The 20996-nt window shown below is 42.8% G+C and overlaps 2 long non-coding RNA genes across 2 annotated transcripts in view; one reads left to right on the top strand and one right to left on the bottom strand.

Moving 5' to 3' along the window:
* Window positions 1-8099: 8099 nt before the first annotated feature.
* The window catches only part of LOC140914035 (uncharacterized), a 43482-nt gene continuing 30585 nt past the window's right edge, over window positions 8100-20996 (bottom strand). Inside the window, exon 2 of the long non-coding RNA XR_012159740.1 lies at window positions 8100-15796. This is a non-coding gene — a long non-coding RNA (uncharacterized lncRNA). The remainder of the gene's footprint in view (window positions 15797-20996) is intronic.
* Window positions 8698-16203, top strand: LOC140914034 (uncharacterized). The gene is made up of 3 exons (XR_012159739.1): window positions 8698-12436; window positions 13069-13150; window positions 13621-16203. It is a non-coding gene; the product is annotated as an uncharacterized lncRNA (long non-coding RNA).

Consider the following 20996-nt stretch of genomic DNA (forward strand, 5'->3'; position numbering starts at 1 on the left):
TTTTTTGCCTCTGTTTTCACTAACAAGGTCAGCTCCCAGACTGCTGCACTGGGCATCACAAAATGGGGAGTAGATGGCCAGCCCTCTGTGGAGATAGAGGTGGTTAGGGACTATTTAGAAAAGCTGGACGTGCACAAGTCCATGGGGCCGGACGAGTTGCATCCAAGAGTGCTGAAGGAATTGGCGGCTGTGATTGCAGAGCCATTGGCCATTATCTTTGAAAACTCGTGGCGAACCGGGGAAGTCCCGGATGACTGGAAAAAGGCTAATGTAGTGCCAATCTTTAAAAAAGGGAAGAAGGAGGATCCTGGGAACTACAGGCCAGTCAGCCTCACCTCAGTCCCTGGAAAAATCATGGAGCAGGTCCTCAAAGAATCAATCCTGAAGCACTTGCATGAGAGGAAAGTGATCAGGAACAGCCAGCATGGATTCACCAAGGGAAGGTCATGCCTGACTAATCTAATCGCCTTTTATGATGAGATTACTGGTTCTGTGGATGAAGGGAAAGCAGTGGATGTATTGTTTCTTGACTTTAGCAAAGCTTTTGACACGGTCTCCCACAGTATTCTTGTCAGCAAGTTAAGTATGGGCTGGATGAATGCACTATAAGGTGGGTAGAAAGCTGGCTAGATTGTCGGGCTCAACAGGTAGTGATCAATGGCTCCATGTCTAGTTGGCAGCCGGTGTCAAGTGGAGTGCCCCAGGGGTCGGTCCTGGGGCCGGTTTTGTTCAATATCTTCATAAATGATCTGGAGGATGGTGTGGATTGCACTCTCAGCAAATTTGCGGATGATACTAAACTGGGAGGAGTGGTAGATACGCTGGAGGGGAGGGATAGGATACAGAAGGACCTAGACAAATTGGAGGATTGGGCCAAAAGAAATCTGATGAGGTTCAATAAGGATAAGTGCAGGGTCCTGCACTTAGGATGGAAGAATCCAATGCACCGCTACAGACTAGGGACTGAATGGCTAGGCAGCAGTTCTGCGGAAAAGGACCTAGGGGTGACAGTGGACGAGAAGTTGGATATGAGTCAGCAGTGTGCCCTTGTTGCCAAGAAGGCCAATGGCATTTTGGGATGTATAAGTAGGGGCATAGCGAGCAGATCGAGGGACGTGATCGTTCCCCTCTATTCAACATTGGTGAGGCCTCATCTGGAGTACTGTGTCCAGTTTTGGGCCCCACACTTCAAGAAGGATGTGGATAAATTGGAGAGAGTCCAGCGAAGGGCAACAAAAATGATTAGGGGTCTAGAACACATGACTTATGAGGAGATGCTGAGGGAGCTGGGATTGTTTAGCCTGCAGAAGAGAAGAATGAGGGGGGATTTGATAGCTGCTTTCAACTACCTGAAAGGGGGTTCCAAAGAGGATGGCTCTAGACTGTTCTCAATGGTAGCAGATGACAGAACGAGGAGTAATGGTCTCAAGTTGCAGTGGGGGAGGTTTAGATTGGATATTAGGAAAAACTTTTTCACTAAGAGGGTGGTGAAACACTGGAATGCGTTACCTAGGGAGGTGGTAGAATCTCCTTCCTTAGAGGTTTTTAAGGTCAGGCTTGACAAAGCCCTGGCTGGGATGATTTAACTGGGAATTGGTCCTGCTTCGAGCAGGGGGTTGGACTAGATGACCTTCAGGGGTCCCTTCCAACCCTGATATTCTATGATTCTATGATTCTAAGAGGGGATTGATCATCATGGATTGAGGGGATTAAAGGGCTTGATCATCAGTCTTAGTTCCCTCCCTCCTTTAAAGTGCTCCCATGTTGGATTCTAGTAGTTGTTTCCTTCAATTCCAAAGATTCATTTAGTTTCTAGAGGTTTCTCTCTTGCGGACATGAAAGCTGAGTTTAATGCCTGAGCATTCCTTCTCTTCCATTAGTCCAGACAGGGCAGAATATCAGAATCAGCCCCTCCCCCTGTTCCATCATTACTTTACTTTGTAACATTTTGGGCATTTGACTCACTGTTGTAGCAGTCTGACTCAGTGAAGTCAATCTTCTGAGTGACACTAAAAAGAGCAATCAAATTCAGTAGATTTGTGCCCCAACGTGTGCTGAAAAAGAATAAATGGAAATGACTAAAAGGCCCTACCACATGACACTTGCAATCTAGAGAGAGGATCATGGAGAAGTACACTACTTCTCTGAGCCTATTTGACTTAGTGATACGAAGGAGAAATTATACATATGATATAATATATAATGTTAATAAGCTAGGATTGATCAGAGACCATATTTACCTTTCTTTAATGTGTGTAACACAATGGGACCCCCAATAGTAAAAATAATGCAGTGTCTTTATGAACTGCACATAGAGGCCAGGTTGCATTGTGCATTAACTGTGGTCTCCACTGTTAAAAATCAAAGCAGCCTGAGTTAGGAATCCAAGCCATTGTAAAATCACAGAACTCCTAACTAGGGCAAACTCTCACTGAAGTGAGTCGGGGTTTCTATGGGAGAAGGCCAAGTTCAGGATAGTGACCATACACACAGGAGATAGGAAAAGACCCATCAGGTCACTTGACATATCTTGTGGGATGTAAGTGCGGGACAGCTTCTGCAGAAACATTTTCAAGTACTCTGTTTAGTCCTTTTTTATTTATTTAATTTTTAAATCCATGTCAACTTGAAATTTTTTATAACTGTTTCAGAAGTTTGAATGGGTTTACAAATCACTGCGATACAAACATCAGCAAGAAAGCATTAATCATTACAAAAATGAGCTCATTCCAGAGAAGAAATTAATTCTTCATTTCTTTGAGTGTGACCACTTCCACTCGGAAGCCCCAGGAGGATTACCAAAGGATCATTTGGTAAGAGATATGCAACACTTTGTCATGTGTAGTTACAAACTGCACCCAAGTACTCTCTGACTGAACATCTGCACGACATATGCATAAAATCTCTGCTTTCACCACAATTTCTCCTACATTTACTGCCATTCAATCGCTCTATATATTTTAACCAGACCGGTGCTAAGTGAAACAAAAAAAGAAATTTTCTTTTATCATAGTACAAACTGATGTTGTTGGTCTTCTTTTCCAGATCAAGTCCTCTGGGGTAATTTGTCTATCCAAATCCTTTTCCCACCATGTCATATATGGACATTTTCCTTGTTAGGAAAGTTGCCTACAAAGACTGATGTGTTATTTTTGGTTTCCTAACTGACCAGAAGTCATTGCGTTTACTAAAATTAGCTTTCTGTATAAAATAACTTTATAGAAAAGTTGAGAGATGTTTAACTTGAAGGTACTGGTACCATGGGAGAGTTAACCAGTTAAAGCTGGTTTTGATTGCTAAATACATTAGAAAGGTTTCTTTGATGAACAGCTGGCTGACTGTATGTATTCCAGGGCTCTCCCAATTCTTAAATCTCTCTGGTTTGTAATTTGAGTTAAAATCTGAATGATTTGCAATGGGGACAAGAATTTATCCGATCCTTAGCTCTATTCCAAACCCATAGAGAACCCTTTATATACATTTCTGGAGGGTGTGATTTTTTTAAATTAATCCATGGTAATGTAGCAATATTTACACTGCCACAATTTTCTTATTGAATAAAACTCAGTGTTGGCTGAGTTAGTGCACCCCCAAGCCACTAACTGCTTTGAGCTGGCTGGCTTGACAAGACTGTATAATATTTGGAAGAGCTAGTCCACCCTGTTTAATGCATCTGTACAAAGTATCCAAACTCAGTGTTAGTGTGACAGATAGGGCAACATCCTGAGCAAACCTTACTGAATTCAGTTTATGTATCTTTGTGGGCCAGAGATTGCATGTAATTACAGAGAGAGGGGGACAACAGCCCTCCAGGAACTTAGAACAGTGGGAGTGATTTAGGCAAATTCACTCCGGTTTTAAGACCTCCAGAGAGCTACCCCACCTGGAGAGAGGCTCGCATGTACTGGTGGAAACTGGATTCTTCAGGGACCAACTGACAAAGAAAGGACTTTTGGTTAAATAGCCTGTGTTAACACTGACCCAGGGCCTTCTTGTCTGTTTTTTTTAATCAAAAAGATCTTCTGTCCAAGGGGTCCCCCTGGGAAGGGCTGGAAGGACTTGGCCCAGTCTGTGCTCTTGTTCTCAGGAAAAGGGGTTCTGAACGTGCAACCCCAGGAAAACCTCTTGGTAGGGTTTGAAGGACTGTTCACTGGCCAGAGTCCTTGTTAGAGTAATCACATCAGCCACACTATCAGAGGCTCGTTCACCTGCACATCTACCAATGTGATATATGCCATCATGTGCCAGCAATGCCCCTCTGCCATATACATTGGTTAAACTGGACAGCTTCTACGTAAAAGAATAAATGGACACAAATCAGACGTCAAGAATTATAACATTCAAAAACCAGTCGGAGAACACTTCAATCTCTTTGGTCACTCGATTACAGACCTAAAAGTGGCAATTCTTCAACAAAAAAACTTCCAAGACAGACTCCAATGAGAGACTGCTGAATTGGAATTAATTTGCAAACTAGATACAATTAACTTAGGCTTGAATAAGACTGGGAGTGGATGGGTCATTACACAAAGTAAAACTATTTCCCCATGTTTATTCCCCACCCCCCACTGTTCCTCAGACGTTCTTGTCAACTGCTGGAAATGGCCCACCTTGATTATCACTACAAAAGGTCCCCCCCATCCCCCCGCTGGTAATAGCTCATCTTAAGTGATCACTCTCATTACAGTGTGTATGGTAATACCCATTGTTTCATGTTCTCTATGTATATAAATCTCCCCACTGTATTTTCCAATGAAGTGAGCTGTAGTTCACAAAAGCTTATGCTCAAATAAATTGGTTAGTCTCTAAGGTGCCACAAGTCCTCCTCTTTTTTTGTGGATACACACTAACACGGCTGCTACTCTGAAATCTAGCAGGTATGTAGATTCTTTTATTGTTTTTAATATGTATTCTTTGTAGTGGTTTTACCTGAAGAATAAATGTACTTGCTTAGAAAGAGCTGTGTGGTAACTAACTGTGTCAATTACTGTTTATCATCTCTGAGGAGAAATGTAAAGCAAGCCTCTTTAGGCACTCTAATTTTGCTAGGGAATTCACAGTATAGGTAGGGAACTGTGCAGGCTGGAAATATCTGCTCAGGAGGGAGAGAGATATATGTCTCCACCCAAGAGAGGCAACGGCTGGGGAGCCAGAAGCTTAGGAGTAGGTGCCCCTTACTGGACCATAGAGGGGGAACACGTGCAGATGCCATGAACCATGACACTTGGTCTTTTCTTATTCCACATAAATTCTAACAACATTCTCTATACTCCTGCTAGAGTTCTATCTCAGATGACTATAGGAAGATTTTGAAACAAGGAAGATACCCTTGGCAAAGTATTCATTTTGTCTGTGGATATTTTTATTTTCTTCATAGCCAAGAAATTGCATACTTCTCCCACCAATCAAAAAAAATTTTTTTATTTGCTGAAATAGAGGTTTGACATCCAAATCATAGAGCCCAAGCTTGAGATTTTAATTCCCAGGTATCTTACAGAACCTGTTGTCCATTTGTACCCAAATGTTTTCTGGAGGGATGATTCTTCCAAGTGTGGCAAACTCATACCTAGTATTTAAGATTTGGCATAATTTACTTGAAAGACAGATGCTCTCCTGAAGTCATGGATTTCTTTGATACTAATTTTAGAGAAATGCTCAGGTCAGATAAAAAAATCATATAATTGCCAAACAAAGCTATTTTCTTATGTGTTCCTGCAAGCTTTGTTCCTGTGACAGAATAATTAATCCTTATCCTCTGCAAAACACTCCATGGTCAATGCAAAAAGCAAAGGCAACAATGACATCTCTCCTGTGCAATTCAGAAGGGGGAGATTTAACTTCACTGGCTTCTGAACCTATTGAAGAGGTGGGCAGGCTCAAGCCCACCTGCAGCTGAAGGCTCCTCCTGCAGCCTAAGGGGAGGAGGTACTGGACCCGGGATTCAAACAATTACAGGGGACATGGGCATTTGCAGCTGCTGTTAGGCTGTGTGATATGGGTACTCCCCACACAAGCCCAATCAGCCCATGAAGCTGCAAATGGGGAAGATGTAATCTGTGTGGAGGGCACTTATGAGGAGGAAGTTCACCTGTGAGAAACAGGCAGTGCTTCTATAAAGGCAGGAGGGAGAAAGCCGTCAGTCCCCCTCCCTGAGGCGAGAAAGAAACCCTTGAGAAAAGAGATAGGAACCTAAGAGAGAAAGTTTACCTAGTAGGCCTAAGAGAGAGCGGTCTGACTAGGAAAGCTGGAGAATGAAAAGCTTGGCGAAGCATGGTAGGAAGTAGTCCAGACCTTAGAGGTAGCTGCAGACAGCAACTGCTCGGTATAACGCCATGGACTGGAACCCTGAATAGAGGGTAGGCCTGGGTTCCCCTACCAACCACTGCAGAATAGTACTGCTAAGGGCAGCGAACGGGAAAACTGCCTGAGTCGCTGTGGGAGTGACCTAATCAGGTCAGTGGGTGTGAGGACTACCTGACCATGCTTGTGCAGAGAGACTTAGAAAGATTCCCCTGAAAGTCACAAAGCAGCCATACTGCAACTCCATGAGCAGGAGGAGACCTGCAATGGTGGAAGAGAAGAAAGGGGGCACGGGACTGGGCAGCACCTCCTGAAGGAGGCACCAGCCAGCAATGAGTAGAGCACGCTGTGACAAGCTAGTATAAAGAGCAATCATCTCTTCAAGGAACTGGGGGCCAAATGTCCATAGGGGACATGAATTTAAACATGGAGTTCCACTCTATGCTATCAAAAGTTTTCTCGGCAGCAAGTAATAACAAAGGAAATGGATCTCTTTTTCATCTGGCACTAGGAATACAATCAATTAAAATCTTTGTTATATGATTCAGCACAGCTCAATGAGGTTAGGTCTTTTCCAGACTCACTTTAAGATAAAAAAATAAAATATCAAAAACAGCATATAAATCAGTTCTCAAACTACCGTGATTTATTGAACCATAAACAGCTATACCCTCCCCACAAATATGTGGGCTGCTTCTCTTACAATGTAAAGGAGGTACTCTTTCCATGTACAGTACATCAACCCTCACCCTTAGGGACAGATTACCAGCTGAACTTTTTGAGTTACTGGTGGGTATACAAAACAGGTAAGGGCCCCTATCCATTCCCATTCCCTCCACTCTCCTCCATCCCTAAGACCACTACCCAGCCACACACTCACCCCTTATTATCCTCTGTTTTCTCTATATTTTAAGATTCAGAACACAGCTATCACAGTTATGATCACTCCACTTAAACTTAATACGACTTTCTTTACAACATTAACATAGTGAAAAGAAAAGGAGTACTTGTGGCATCTTAGAGACTAACCAATTTATTTGAGCATAAGCTTTCGTGAGCTACGTGAGCTGTAGCTCACGAAAGCTTGTGCTCAAATAAATTGGTTAATCTCTAAGGTGCCACAAGTAATCCTTTTCTTTTTGCAAATACAGACTAACACGGCTGCTACTCTGAAAATTAACACAGCGATCAGGTATTTGTTCTTGATGACTCCCAAAAAGTCTTTTCTGGTTAATGATTAGGTTACTTCTCAGGTGTCTGTGTTCTCTTGTTCAGCTTTACTTCTGCCATTGTGAATGTGTTCTCTAGTCTTTCACCTTTTCTTTTCCTGTCTGCCTTTGCTGGAGTTATGCTGTCAGACATGTTTTTTTTTCAGCATCTTATCCTTACCTTCTACCTCTGGAGTATCCTCGCGTGTGTTTGAGATTTGGATTTCTCTCCCAAGCAACCTGAGTCTATTTCCCCCCTTGTTTAAAACTGCTGATCGTGTAATACCAATTCGAAAAGCAAATGAGTATGTAAATGGAAATCCCGGTCTACTGTGGATTTCTGCCCATCTGACTGCTGCTGAAATTTCCCCTATCTCTAGTCTTGTCTCTCTCTTTTAAAGTTAGGGCAGTAAGGTCTTGGGGAAATTGCAGATTGTGGCCTTTGAGGGTAAGCTCTGGAAACTTTCTGATATTTTTCAAAATTAAATCTTTGTTGATGATGAAACTTCACAATCAGATCTCAGGATCTGTAATGAGGCACAAGCTGATGGAATAGGATTCTATGTGCTCTGTCCACTTTCACCACCTCCAGAGAGCTCAGATTTAACAACTTGACATACCTGATTGGGTTTCCTCCTTCAGCATTTTCAGGCAGACCCTTAATTTCTAACCTTTTCTCCTTGTGTCTTCTCTATAATCTAACATAAATTACATCTTTGTGTTTCTCTACTCTAGGAGTGCCATGTGATTCTGCAGCGTGTGCACGCTCTCTCTCTCAATTGTTTCTCCTATGTCAGTTTCTAACACAGGGACTCAACCTTCAAAGTCAGTAACTTCCTTCTTTCTGCTAGACTCTTGAACATCATTTCTCAGAACTTTAAACTCAGAGATTCATCTCCTGAGGTCCACCTTGGTGTGACCATTTGGCTCTTTGGCCTTACTATTCCTGCTTGTTTTGTGAGGACATGTCCTCACTTGCAGTCAAAGAGGCCTCCCTTCTCAGTGAGGGTTTTTTATTTTTAATGTTTGGATTTGCTTTGAGGAATTCATTCTCTGGAACCCTGTGCTCCACTTTCTTGATCAGGGTTATTTGGTGTAGAAGGTTGATGGAGGCAAATTGTAATTCTCTAAGATCAGGCTTCAGACAGCCATCTTAGGCCATGTCTACACTACCCGCCAGATCGGCAGATATTGATCCATCTATCGGGGATCGATTTATCGCGTCTAGTGTAGACACGATAAATTGATCCCTGATCGCTCTGCCATCGACTCCGGAACTCCACCCTGGTGAGAGGCGGAAGCAGAGTCGACGGGGGAGCGGCAGCCGTCGATCCCGTGCCGCAAGGACGCGAAGTAAGTGATTCTAAGTTGATCTAAGATGTGTCGACTTCAGTTACGCTATTCTTGTAGCTGAAGTTGCATATCTTAGATCGATCCCCCCCAGTGTAGACCAGGCCTGAGTCTGGTCCTCTGCTGCTCCCGTCACCTTGTCCCATTCCTGACACAGTTCCATTTTGATATCACATCCGCACATTTAAAACAAGGTTTTAAAATCTTGCTATACATAGGGAGGAGTATGAAACACAATACCCCCAAAGTGCTGCCAAATGCACAAAGTAAACAGACTGGAAATAATAGGTCTGCAACTTCCTTCAGTTCTAGTGAGCTAGACAGAAAAGGCTGTGTCCCTTTAAATGGCTCCGCTCTCTGGCTGCAGCTCTTAGCACATGGAAACTGCAGAATACAGATGGACCAGATTTGGCAAAACCATTCCATATTTGTTAACATTCTGCAGCCACAACAGAGCTTCCAAATTGTCATAACAAGCTACTAACCCCTCTCCTTTTCTAGATAGGGCCCAAATAGTTTAACATTTGCATGCAGGACAGAGGTGGAATTATATAAAAAAAGGCAGAATCACAGCATTCTCTCTGGAAGAATACATAAATAAAACAATGACACTGAAATGCATATACTCTAGACCAGGGATCACACACAATGCATGTGGGAGGGACAGAATTTTACTAACCATCTCTCCATTTTATTGACCTACTTGTGTTCAATGCATTCAATGCTGCTCTCGGGGACCCGGGGGAAATAAATTGGACATAATGTGAGAAGGGAGCTGGTTGGCTGAAGCCAAGTGGAGTGGTTATTTTAATTATTCATAGTCCACATCCCTGAGGGATCATTAAGTGACCTACCATGTCCCTCCCAGCCCCAGTCACTATGGCTGTGCTTAAACTGCATCGCCTTTTATAGAGTCTGAATCAGCTGTCAGCTAGAAAACATCTCCAATAGGGGCAGAGAAGACAGGCATTAGACAATCAGAGAGGGGTAATTTTATTGTGGTTATTTCTGTACTTTGCCTTCTAATTCCCTGCTGGGAGCAAATGCACCATTAAACAATTTCTGCTCCTTGGGCACAGTTCGAAGGAGAAAAAAATGCTGAATAACTGCAAATAACTGAAGCTGCTAGTTTTGGAATCAGAAGCTTTGTGGTGATGTCAAAACAACATTAATGTGTAAATGTAAGATTTAGTACTGAGGTTGCAGTATTTCTTAGAGACCCCAGTCGTGGGCCAGGACCCCATTGTGCTATACAAATGGAATAAAAGACACTCCCTGCGCCAAGGAATTTATAATCTAAGCATGAGACAAGAGACAACAGATTAATACAACAGATGGGATGGGATGGGATGCTTCCTGGGAGTACCCAGAGTTCTGAGGTACCTCACTACAATTTGCCCTCAGCGTGGGGAAGCCTTGTCCGTATCTTCTGTGGGCCAGGTCCCTGACTCCTTTGGGCATGGACAACACAAGCACTCCCGTCTCAGATTATGCAGACACTGCTGTCCCTCTGCAGGTTAGCACCTGGCATACTTCAATCCTCACTCCCTCTAAGCATCCTTGTGGAGCATCCAGCCTGTTTCACTGGACACTCTCAGTATTCACAGATTTGTTGCTTTCAAAGGAACAGTACACCCTAATTTACCAGTTTCACTTAAGATCATTGCTCTGCTTATGACGCAGCACTTAGATATATTGATAGTGAAAACAAAATATAGAGATTTGAGAAGAAGCAAGCAAAAGTAATGGAAAGAAATGGTTCAATGTAAAATAAAACCATAAGATGCATTTTATGCATTTTAGAACCTAGAATTAATTAACGAGATATTCTCCTAATACAGTATAGCTCACCAGCACTGTGATCACCAGGCCAGTGACTGGCTGTGATCCCTCTCTCATGAGACATAACACACTGTCAGCTTGTCTCCTCAGTGAAAGGATACTGTGTTTCTTTGCAACCCCAGATACATCAAAACAGTCCCTTTATTCATAACCCAGGCACCTCTTGCTGTGTGCGTCTTCCTGGAGATTTTGCAATCTTGATTAGTTGGTGGCTGCATCTGCAAATAGGCTTACATTGTGTGAGACACAATGCACAAAGACAAGACAAAGAGACGCATCTACATCCCCCGCCTGAACAGAACCTGAAGTGTATCACCTTTTCATTTCAAGGCTTTAAGAACATAATTTCCAGTGTAGGTACATAACTTCTTAAATATTATCCATCCATATATATTGCAATGATTCTGATAAACAGTGGGCTATATGCTCTCAATAGAGACTTTACATGCCACCCTTTGGTGAATTATTATGCACAGATATGACCCAGTGGATCCCTGTAAAACTCTATGCCCACCTGTGCCTTCTGCCCATTGACACAAAGAAGTTCTTGGATCACAGGGAGCATAAGGGAATAATAAGTCAATGCTGGTCAGCATAATATGCAGTAGCCTCAGCACACCAGTTATCTTTGTGAGTGTTTATGTGAAGCCGCTCTGATGTATGAAGGGCAGCATGGAAGAAAGCAGCAAGAAGCTTGTTTGAAAACTTTAACAAGTGTGCGTTGAAGGCTGGTACCATTGACAGGGTGGCCATCAATAGAATAGGAGAGATGCTAGGGTGGAGATAGGCCATGAAGGGCCTGGATAGTGAAGATGTGTGGCTTGTGTTTGCAGTGGAGCAGGGGAAGCCTGTGCAGGAACACAGAGAGTGGTGATATGACAAGCCAGGAAAAGAGTCTTTGCAGAATTGCCTTCAATGGATATGAGTGGGGCAAGACTGTATTTGTAAAGGCCAGAGAAAAGGTTGTACTAGTTGAGCCACAAGATGATGGGGGCCTGGACGAGAGATTGGGCCGTATGGGTGATAATGAAAGACTGTATCTCTTTCAGGAACAAATGGCATGATTCAGGTAGGGCCTGGATGAGAGGATCTAGGGGGAGGGCTGAGTGATGGTAATAGGTTATTATTTGCTATGACACTTGAGGATCCATAAATCCATCTAAAAGACTAATTCAGACCTCATTAAAATCTAAAACCATAATAATAATGTTAAAATCCAAAAATGTATAAAAATACAAACTAAGTGGTATGGTAAGAGCCCTTTATGGCACTGACAACTAGCTAGCTCAGGTCACAACCTCAAATTGGTGTTAGGTGTACCAATTCACTTGGGCTGATAGGCATTGTAATAGGATCAAGCCAATTCACTTATCTCTTAGAATAGTTCAAAGAAATGTTTGTGATATTGTCCTCACATATCGGTAACTTGTTGATTTGCATTATATATGTTCACCCTATGCTTAATTAACCCTAGATCAGAAGTTTGTGTTAGCATTAAGATGAGAATTTGCTTGCTGTGTAGATATCTTGAAAACTAATGAATATTTTCTATATTGTTTTCACTTATCTATCTATCAGAATGTAATGGCAGGTAATTGTATGCATACATGACTGTAACTGGATTACTTGTGTATCATAGGAAGTAGAATGTTAATTTCAAAGCAAGTGGTCCTTGATGTGGTGACCTGAGGTCAAAGACCCAAAATGTATTCTTCATCAAAGGAAGAGACCATGCTGTGAGTGCAAGCATTTGCCTGGCTTCTTTCTAGGGAAGATAGCTATAAAAGTGTGCCATGGGAATGATCCTTCATCTCTGAATGGCTTGAATTCTGACAGGGAGAACCCTAAGCTAGTGGTTCTCAACCAGGGGTATGTGTATCCCTGGGGATACGCAGAGGTCTTCCACGGGGTATATCAACTCATCTAGACATTTGCCTAGTTTTACAACAGGCTACATAAAAAGCACCAGCAAAGTCAGTACAAACTAAAATTTCATACTATTTCAGTGGTTCTCAAACTGTGGGTGAGTTCGTTTTAATGGGATCGCCAGGGCCATCATTAGACTTGCTGGGGCCCAGGGCAAAATGCCAAAGCCCAAGCCCTGGTGTGTGGGGCTGAAGCTGAAGCCTGAGTTTTTAAGTGAGGTAAAACTTGGGGTATGCAAGATAAATCAGATTTCTGTATCCATTTCAGGAGTCTGGAAAGCAATTAGACAGAGGTCCCCAGAGCCATTTTGGGAAGCCCCAAGAGACTTATGGAAAACAAGCAGATTACTACATTGCTACTATCATTTGGACTACAACTCTGATTCACCTTTAATGTAATTTACCTGCTTTTAACCTCTCATCTCCTCTCTCTTTTTTCTTAGCTAATAAATCTTTCGTTTAGTTTACTAGAGAAACTGGCTTCAGCATTATCTTTGGTGAGATCTGGAATATACCTTGACCTGGGTAAGGGACTGGCCCTTTGAGGCTGGAAGAACCTAATGTACAGTGATTTTGGTTGAAATAGACTGGACTTTATTATGAAAGGTTGTCTGGGTGGCAAAGTAGGGGCTGGAGAGACTAAGGAGGACTGTCTGTGGCTCCATGGTGAAATTAATGTAGTAATTCAAGAGTGCACATTTGTTACTGGTTTGGTGAAATTTAATTATATTATACCACCAGTTTCAGTGTGTCTGCCCATTTTTCTGACCAACTGACCTGAGATTGGCATTCACAGCTGTGACCCATTCTGGACACGGTGGCAATTGGTGTAGTCGGCAGGATGCCAAAGGTCAATTGGGCTGTAAGATAGGAACCCAGTGCTATTTAAAGTTTAAATTTGATATTTAAAGTTAAGGGTTAAAGAGTAGTTACAAAGGGGTGAACACAATCATGAGGATCTTGCTCAAAGTCTTTTCTGTCATTTGTGCTTGTAGAGGGGGTTACCCTTTAAGAAGAAAGCAGATCTGGAAGTGAGAACTATGCTCAGGGACTTTGACCAAAAAGCAAGGTCTCAGCACCGCTGACCCCAGCACCAGATGCCGCAGACCCCGGCAGTCAAGCAAGAATATAAGCATGAAATGAAAATGATAGAACTCCAAATGAAAGAGAAGCAAGCGATCGCTAAGATGGAGAAGGAAGCCCACCTGAGATGCATGGAGCAGCTAGCGGCTGAGAAAGAAGCTCATGCAATGCTGCTTGAAATCCTGGACAAGCAAAAGGACCAGCCTCAGCCTTTGGGTCCATCCCCTCTCAACATCAGGGAAGGGGAAAAAACCTGCCCAATTTATCAGGAATCTGACTGCCATGAGGCATTCCTAGCCACCTTTGCGAGACTGTGTACTATCCATAAGATTCCAGAGAATAAATGGATGCCAATCCTCTTAATCAGGTTGACCGGAAAAGCCAGACAGATATTTAATGAAATGGTGATGGAGGATGCTATGATATATAAGAACTTTGAAGAAACTATATGGAAAAGATTTTAAATCACCTCATAGTCTTATTTCTTAAAGTTTAGAAATCTTAAAATGCCTGACAATATAATTTATGTGGAATATATGTATAAGCTGTGTAGTTATGTGAAAAAAAAAACGGATTATTGGGGCAGTGCTGACAGTGACTTTAATAATCTGTTAGGTTTGGTAATACAAGAGCAATTATTATGGGTAGTCATTGATGAGGTAAAAGCAGCTATCTGTGACAAAAAACCTTGACAGTTTTAAAAGCAGCAAAAACTGCTGATGAATATGTTGAGTCCAAAACTCGGGAAGGGCGCAAGCCCCAGGGAAACGGTTATACCTCTGCTCCTCAGGGTGAAAGGGCTGAAGGGTTTAAAAATAAACCTTACCACAACTTTGTTAAAAAACCTCAAGGGAGCCAGATTTGAAAACATCTTACCACAAAGGGAAACTGGTAGTCTGTCATCAGCGTGGGACCCTGCCCATATAAAGCCAAATTGCCCAAAGCTTAAAACCACCCAATAACATGCACCCACAACCCCCATCATGAGTGCCAATGTTACAACCACAAGTGCTAACATTACTACATTAGACACAGGGAAAATTGTGGAGGAGAAAAGTGTCTTCATAAATTATATTAGAACTGAGTCTTGAGAAGGGAGTGAAGAATGTATTAAGAGTTTATTATTTATGCAAGGGTAGCTGGCACTGAGTGTACTGGGTGACAGGACACAGTGTCTCATGTCACTTTGATTAAAGAAAGTTTTGTGAGAGGAAGATAGATTGCCTGGCAAAAATATAAATCTTTTAGCTTTGACTGAATATTCAATGACTGTGCATCTGGCTAAAATCCACCTGAAGTGGGAAAGTTTTAAGGGTGATATTGTGATTGGCATTAGGAATTTGCTACCTGCTGATATTTCAGTATGCAATAACATTGTAACTATGTCTAAGCAGATTAATGTTATAACCAGTTTCCAGGGAAAGTGGCTGATGTGATTAGGCCCTGTGATGGTGTCCCCTGAATAGATATGTGGACACAGTTGGCAACGGGCTTTGTTGCAAGGATTGGTTCCTGGGTTAGTGGTTCTGTTGTGTGGTATGTGGTTGCTGGTGAGTATCTGCTTCAGGTTGGGGGGCTGTCTGTAAGCAAGGACTGGCCTGTCTCCCAAGATCTGTGAGAGTGATGGGTCGCCCTTCAGGATAGGTTGTAGATCCTTGATGATGTGTCGGAGAGGTTTTAGTTGGGGGCTGAAGGTGACGGCTAGTGGCGTTCTGTTATTTTCTTTGTTGGGCCTTTCCTGTAGTAGGTGACTTCTGGGTACTCTTCTGGCTCTGTCAATCTGTTTCTTCACTTCAGCAGATGGGTATTGTCGTTGTAAGAATGCTTGATAGAGATCTTATAGGTGTTTGTCTCTGTTTGAGGGGTTGGAGCAAATGTGGTTGTATCGTAGAGCTTGGCTGTAGACAATGGATCGTGTGGTGTCGTCTGGATGAAAGCTGGAGGCATGTATGTAGGAATAGCGTAGGGCCTAATCACATCAGCCACACTATCAGAGGCTCGTTCACCTGCACATCTACCAATGTGATATATGCCATCATGTGCCAGCAATGCCCCTCTGCCATGTACATTGGTCAGACTGGACAGTCTCTACGTAAAAGAATAAATGGACACAAATCAGACGTCAAGAATTATAACATTCAAAAACCAGTCGGAGAACACTTCAATCTCTCTGGTCACGCGATTACAGACCTAAAAGTGGCTATTCTTCAACAAAAAAACTTCAAAAACAGAGTCCAAGGAGAGATTGCTGAATTGGAATTAATTTGCAAACTGGATACAATTAACCTAGGCTTGAATAGAGACTGGGGAGTGGACGGGTCATTACACAAAGTAAAACTATTTCCCCCCCTCACCCCCCACTGTTCCTCAGACATTCTTGTCAACTGCTGGAAATGGCCCACCTTGATTATCAATAGAAAAGATTTCCCCCTCCCCTCCCCCGCTCTCCTGCTGGTAATAGCTCACCTTAAGTGAAAAGGAGTACTTGTGGCACCTTAGAGACTAACCAATTTATTTGAGCATGAGCTTTCGTGAGCTACAGCTCACTTCATCGGATGCATCCGATGAAGTGAGCTGTAGCTCACGAAAGCTCATGCTCAAATAAATTGGTTAGTCTCTAAGGTGCCACAAGTACTCCTTTTCTTTTTGCAAATACAGACTAACACGGCTGTTACTCTGTCACCTTAAGTGATCACTCTCCTTACCGTGTGTATGGTAACACCCATTGTTTCATGTTCTGTGTATATAAATCTCCCGACTGTATTTTCCACTGAATGTGTCCGATGAAGTGAGCTGTAGCTCACGAAAGCTTATGCTCAAATAAATTGGTTAGTCTCTAAGGTGCCACAAGTCCTCCTTTTCTTTTTACTGGGGTTAAGTGAAATACAAAAGGAATTTAAATCTGATCAGCAAAATGATGCTTCTTTGGAACATGAGAGAATTGCAGAATAATGCCCCAAGGATGGAAAGGGCTTTTTTTTTTAATGAAAGATGGATTATTATTTAGAGAAGCTCCTTCAGGGAAGAAGAGGCTTCCTTAGGAAGTCTGCAAATAGTTGTGCCTGAGGGATATAGAAGAGATTTGCTCCAATTAGCATGATTGCTCATTCGCAGGTCATTTGGGTGTAGAAAAACCCTGTAACAGGCACAGGCTAAAGCAAAATTTCTGCTGGCCCCATATGTTTCAGACAGTGAAGGATTACTGTAAAAGCTGTGACTTATGCCAGAAGCATAAGGCTTTAAAGGCACCTCTGCAACCTTTCCTTGTTATTAAAGAGGTTTATGCCAGAGTGTCTGTAGATATTGTAGGACCTCTCCTTAAATCTTCTAGGAGTAGGCAGAAATATATTCTTGTGGTGGTAGATTTTGCTACCAGGTACCCAGAAGCCGCAGCACTGTGTAATATTGAGGCTGGAACAGTGGCTGCGGCTTTGTTTACCATCTTGAGCAGAGTAGGGTTCCCCAGAGAAATTGAGACTGTGCTACCAATGTTATGTCTGTTGTCTTCAAAAAGTTACGGAAATTGTGTGGAGTGAAGCATCTGAAGGCTGCACCCTACTATCCCAAAACTATCAGAGGGGTAGCCATTTTAGTCTGTGTACACAAAAACAACGAGGAGTCCGGTGGCACCTTAAAGACTAACCAATTGATTCGGCCATAAGCTTTTGTGGGTAAAAACCCCAGTTCTTCAGATGTTTTTGTTTTTATCCCAAAACTAATGGCCTTGTGGAAAGATTAAATGGAACTTTGAAAGCCATGCTTAGAATGTGTTTCCAGGCATAAGAGCGATTGGGATGTGTTGCCCCTGTTCCTTCTGTATGCATATAGAGGTGTACCCCAATAATCTCTTGGGTTTGCTCTCTTTGATCTCCTATGTGGGAGGCAGGTCAGAGGATCGATGAAGTGAGCTGTAGCTCACAGAAGCCTATGCTCAAATAAATTTGTTAGTCTCTAAGGTGCCACAAGTCCTCCAGTTCTTTTTACGGATACAGACTAACATGGCTGCTACTCTGAAACCTAGATTTAATTTGTGACTCTTGGGAGAGCCTAAGGAGGACTGTCTATGACTCCATAGTAAAAATAATGTAGTGATTCAGGAGCACACATTTTGTTACTGGTCTGGTGAAATCTAATAATAAAATATACCACCAGTTTGGGTGTCTGCCCTGTTTCTGACAGTCGGACCTGAGATTGGTTCTCTCAGCTGTGACCGGTTGTCTCAGCTGTGACCCCTTCCAAGCACTGTGACACCCTTGATCATCATCTGGGGGCAGGGACTGTCTTTGTAGTATTTGTTTGTAAGTATGATGGCTTCCTTAAGCACTACTGCAATAGAAATTAAAAAAAGATAATCCATGGGCTACTGATGTAATTGAACCATTGTCATAGTCTGTGCAACTGGAATGATAAAGTTCAGAGAAAGCTGCACACATGCTTAGTACAACAGTGCAAAATGTCACAGGTTGAGAAATACTTCCCACAGGCTAGATACCTTGTACAAATACAATCAACAGAGTCTTGGATTCTGAGGCTGGGACTGCCAATAGTTTACTGGAAAGTGCAATAGCTTGGGGAAGCAGATGTAGGGAGATGGAATCCAAAATCAGCAGGAGTCATGCTAGTTTGTAAGAGGAGGCAGTGCTTTACTGTTTAAACGTTTGTGTGTCAGGCAATACACTCAGGGAGGCATAAGACTGTCACCAGCACGTGATTTACAGCATGGGGTTATGCCTTTAAAGATTACAATCTGTGCTAGTCCCCTTAAAGCAGGCTAACTTTTTCTGAAGGAATCAAGGTAAGAAGCTCTGTGTGCAGCACTACCCAGGTTTAGTTTGTTTCCTGAAGAGCAGTCAGAGAATGTTACTGCAAACCACTATTTAGAAAAGACTTTGGAGCTGTGATGGGCAGCTAAAGAAGAGGAAGCTGGATGCAGAGACGAGTTCAGGAGATGCCATTTATTCAAGAACTAATTACAACAGATAAGAGACCTCCTACTGCACAAGTCTTAAGGGAGAAAAGTTTCTTATAGCAAGAGCAGCCATCTGATTGCCTAAATTCTTCAGGCTTTGAGTAGCTCACGAAAGCTCATGCTCAAATAAATTGGTTAGTCTCTAAGGTGCCACAAGTACTCCTTTTCTTCTCTGCTTCTGAAAATTCTCCCCAAGCAATCTGGATATTTGCCGTTTATGGACCAAATTATGAGCTCCTTACTTTCCTTATGAGCAGTTGCTCACATGAATATTCCCATTTAAGTCCATGGGCTACTTGTTCTTGACCTCTGACATCTGTCCTGATCTGGGAACTCCTTATGTCAAGCTGTTGGTATTATAAATTATATGCTAGGATGAGCAGTTTAAGGAAACAGTATCGTGGAAATGAGGGAAAACACGATTTAAAATATTGTTGCTATATTTTGGTATCACTAAAAGTCCACCTGGTAATTAGCATAAATAGACATGTTAGCATAAGTGTTTGATCTAGGTTATAAGGTTACAGGGACTTTTTACAATATGTAGTTTGTGATAAACAACCCACAAGAGAACCCACAAGAGAACAAAGAAAACCTGGATTTGTGCTGGAAATGGCCCACCTTGATTATCATACACATTGTAAGGAGAGTGATCACTTTAGATAAGTTTCAGAGTAACAGCCCTGTTAGTCTGTATTCGCAAAAAGAAAAGGAGTACTTGTGGCACCTTAGAGACTAACCAATTTATTTGAGCATGAGCTTTCGTGAGCTACAGCTCACTTCATCGGATGCACGAAAGCTTATGCTCAAATAAATTGGTTAGTCTCTAAGGTGCCACAAGTACTCCTTTCTTTTCACTTTAGATAAGCTATTACCAGCAGGAGAGTCGAGAGAAAACCTTTTGTAGTGGTAAACACCCATTTTTTTCATGGTTTGTATGTATAATAACATCTTCTGTATTTTCCACAGTATGCATCCGATGAAGTGAGCTGTAGCTCATGAAAGCTCATGCTCAAATAAATTGGTTAGTCTCTAAGGTGCCACAAGTACTCCTTTTCTTTTTGTGATATTACAACAGAAAAACTTCAAATCCAGACTCCAGCGAGAGACTGCTGAATTGGAATTCATTTGCAAATTGGATACAATTAACTTAGGCTTGAATAGAGACTGGGAGTGGCTAAGTCATTATGCAAGGTAACCTATTTCCCCTTATTTTCCTAACCCCACCCCCACCCCCTTCCTCAGAGGTTCTTTTTAAACCTTGGATTTGTGCTGGAAATGGTCCACCTTGATTATCATACACATTGTAAGGAGAGTGATCACTTTAGATAAGCTATTACCAACAGGAGAGTGGGTTTGTTTTGGGGTGGGTGTGGGGGGGGAGAAAACCTGGATTTGTGCTGGAAAATGGCCCACCTCGATTATCATACACATTGTAAGGAGAGTGATCACACACCCATTTTTTCATGATTTGTGTGTATAAAAACAAACATCTTCTGTATTTTCCACAGTATGCATCCGATGAAGTGAGCTGTAGCTCACAAAAGCTTATGCTCAAATAAATTGGTTAGTCTCTAACGTGCCACAAGTCCTCCTTTTCTTTTTGCGAATACAGACTAACACAGCTGTTACTCTGAAAAGACAATCTTGAAATAATGGATTTCAAGGGGATTTTGGGGTGCATGTAACGCTGAGGTCAACACATTAATGCACTTTGAAATACTGGCAAATATATTTTGATGCAAGTAGCTTATGTCAACAGTCAGAACCTCAATTATGATTCCCCAGAATGCCACTCATGCATGGGGGCCAGGAGGCAATCTACATATGGTCACCAGACTTGCAAGCGTGCGGGCTAAGGGGTATAAAATAAGGTGTATGTTCAATCTGTAGTAGGCACAGAGGTGAAAGTAAGCCAATCCGGTCCGGTATGGCAGACCAGCAAGAGCCAGTACGCTGTGCTGGACCAGCTTCCCCAGGCTGGCAATTTAAAGGGCCCGGGGCTCCCTGCAGCGGCCAGAGCCACTGGCCCTTTAAATTGCCTCCCGAGCCCGGCTGCTGGAGCCCCGGGGTAGCGCTGGCAGGGCTCCAGCAGTGATTTAAAGGGCCCGGGGCTCTGGCCGCTACCCTGGGGCTCAGGCGGTGCTTTAAAGGGCCCGGGGCTCCCTGCAGTGGCTCGGGAGGCGATATAAAGGGCCCGGGGCTCCCTGCAGTGGCTCGGGAGGCGATATAAAGGGCCCGGGGCTCCCTGCAGTGGCTCGGGAGGCGATATAAAGGGCCTGGGGCTCTGGCCGCTGCGGGGAGCCACGGGCCCTTTAA

Source organism: Lepidochelys kempii, chromosome 7 (genome assembly GCF_965140265.1).
Source record: "Lepidochelys kempii isolate rLepKem1 chromosome 7, rLepKem1.hap2, whole genome shotgun sequence".
Taxonomy (NCBI): domain Eukaryota; kingdom Metazoa; phylum Chordata; order Testudines; family Cheloniidae; genus Lepidochelys; species Lepidochelys kempii.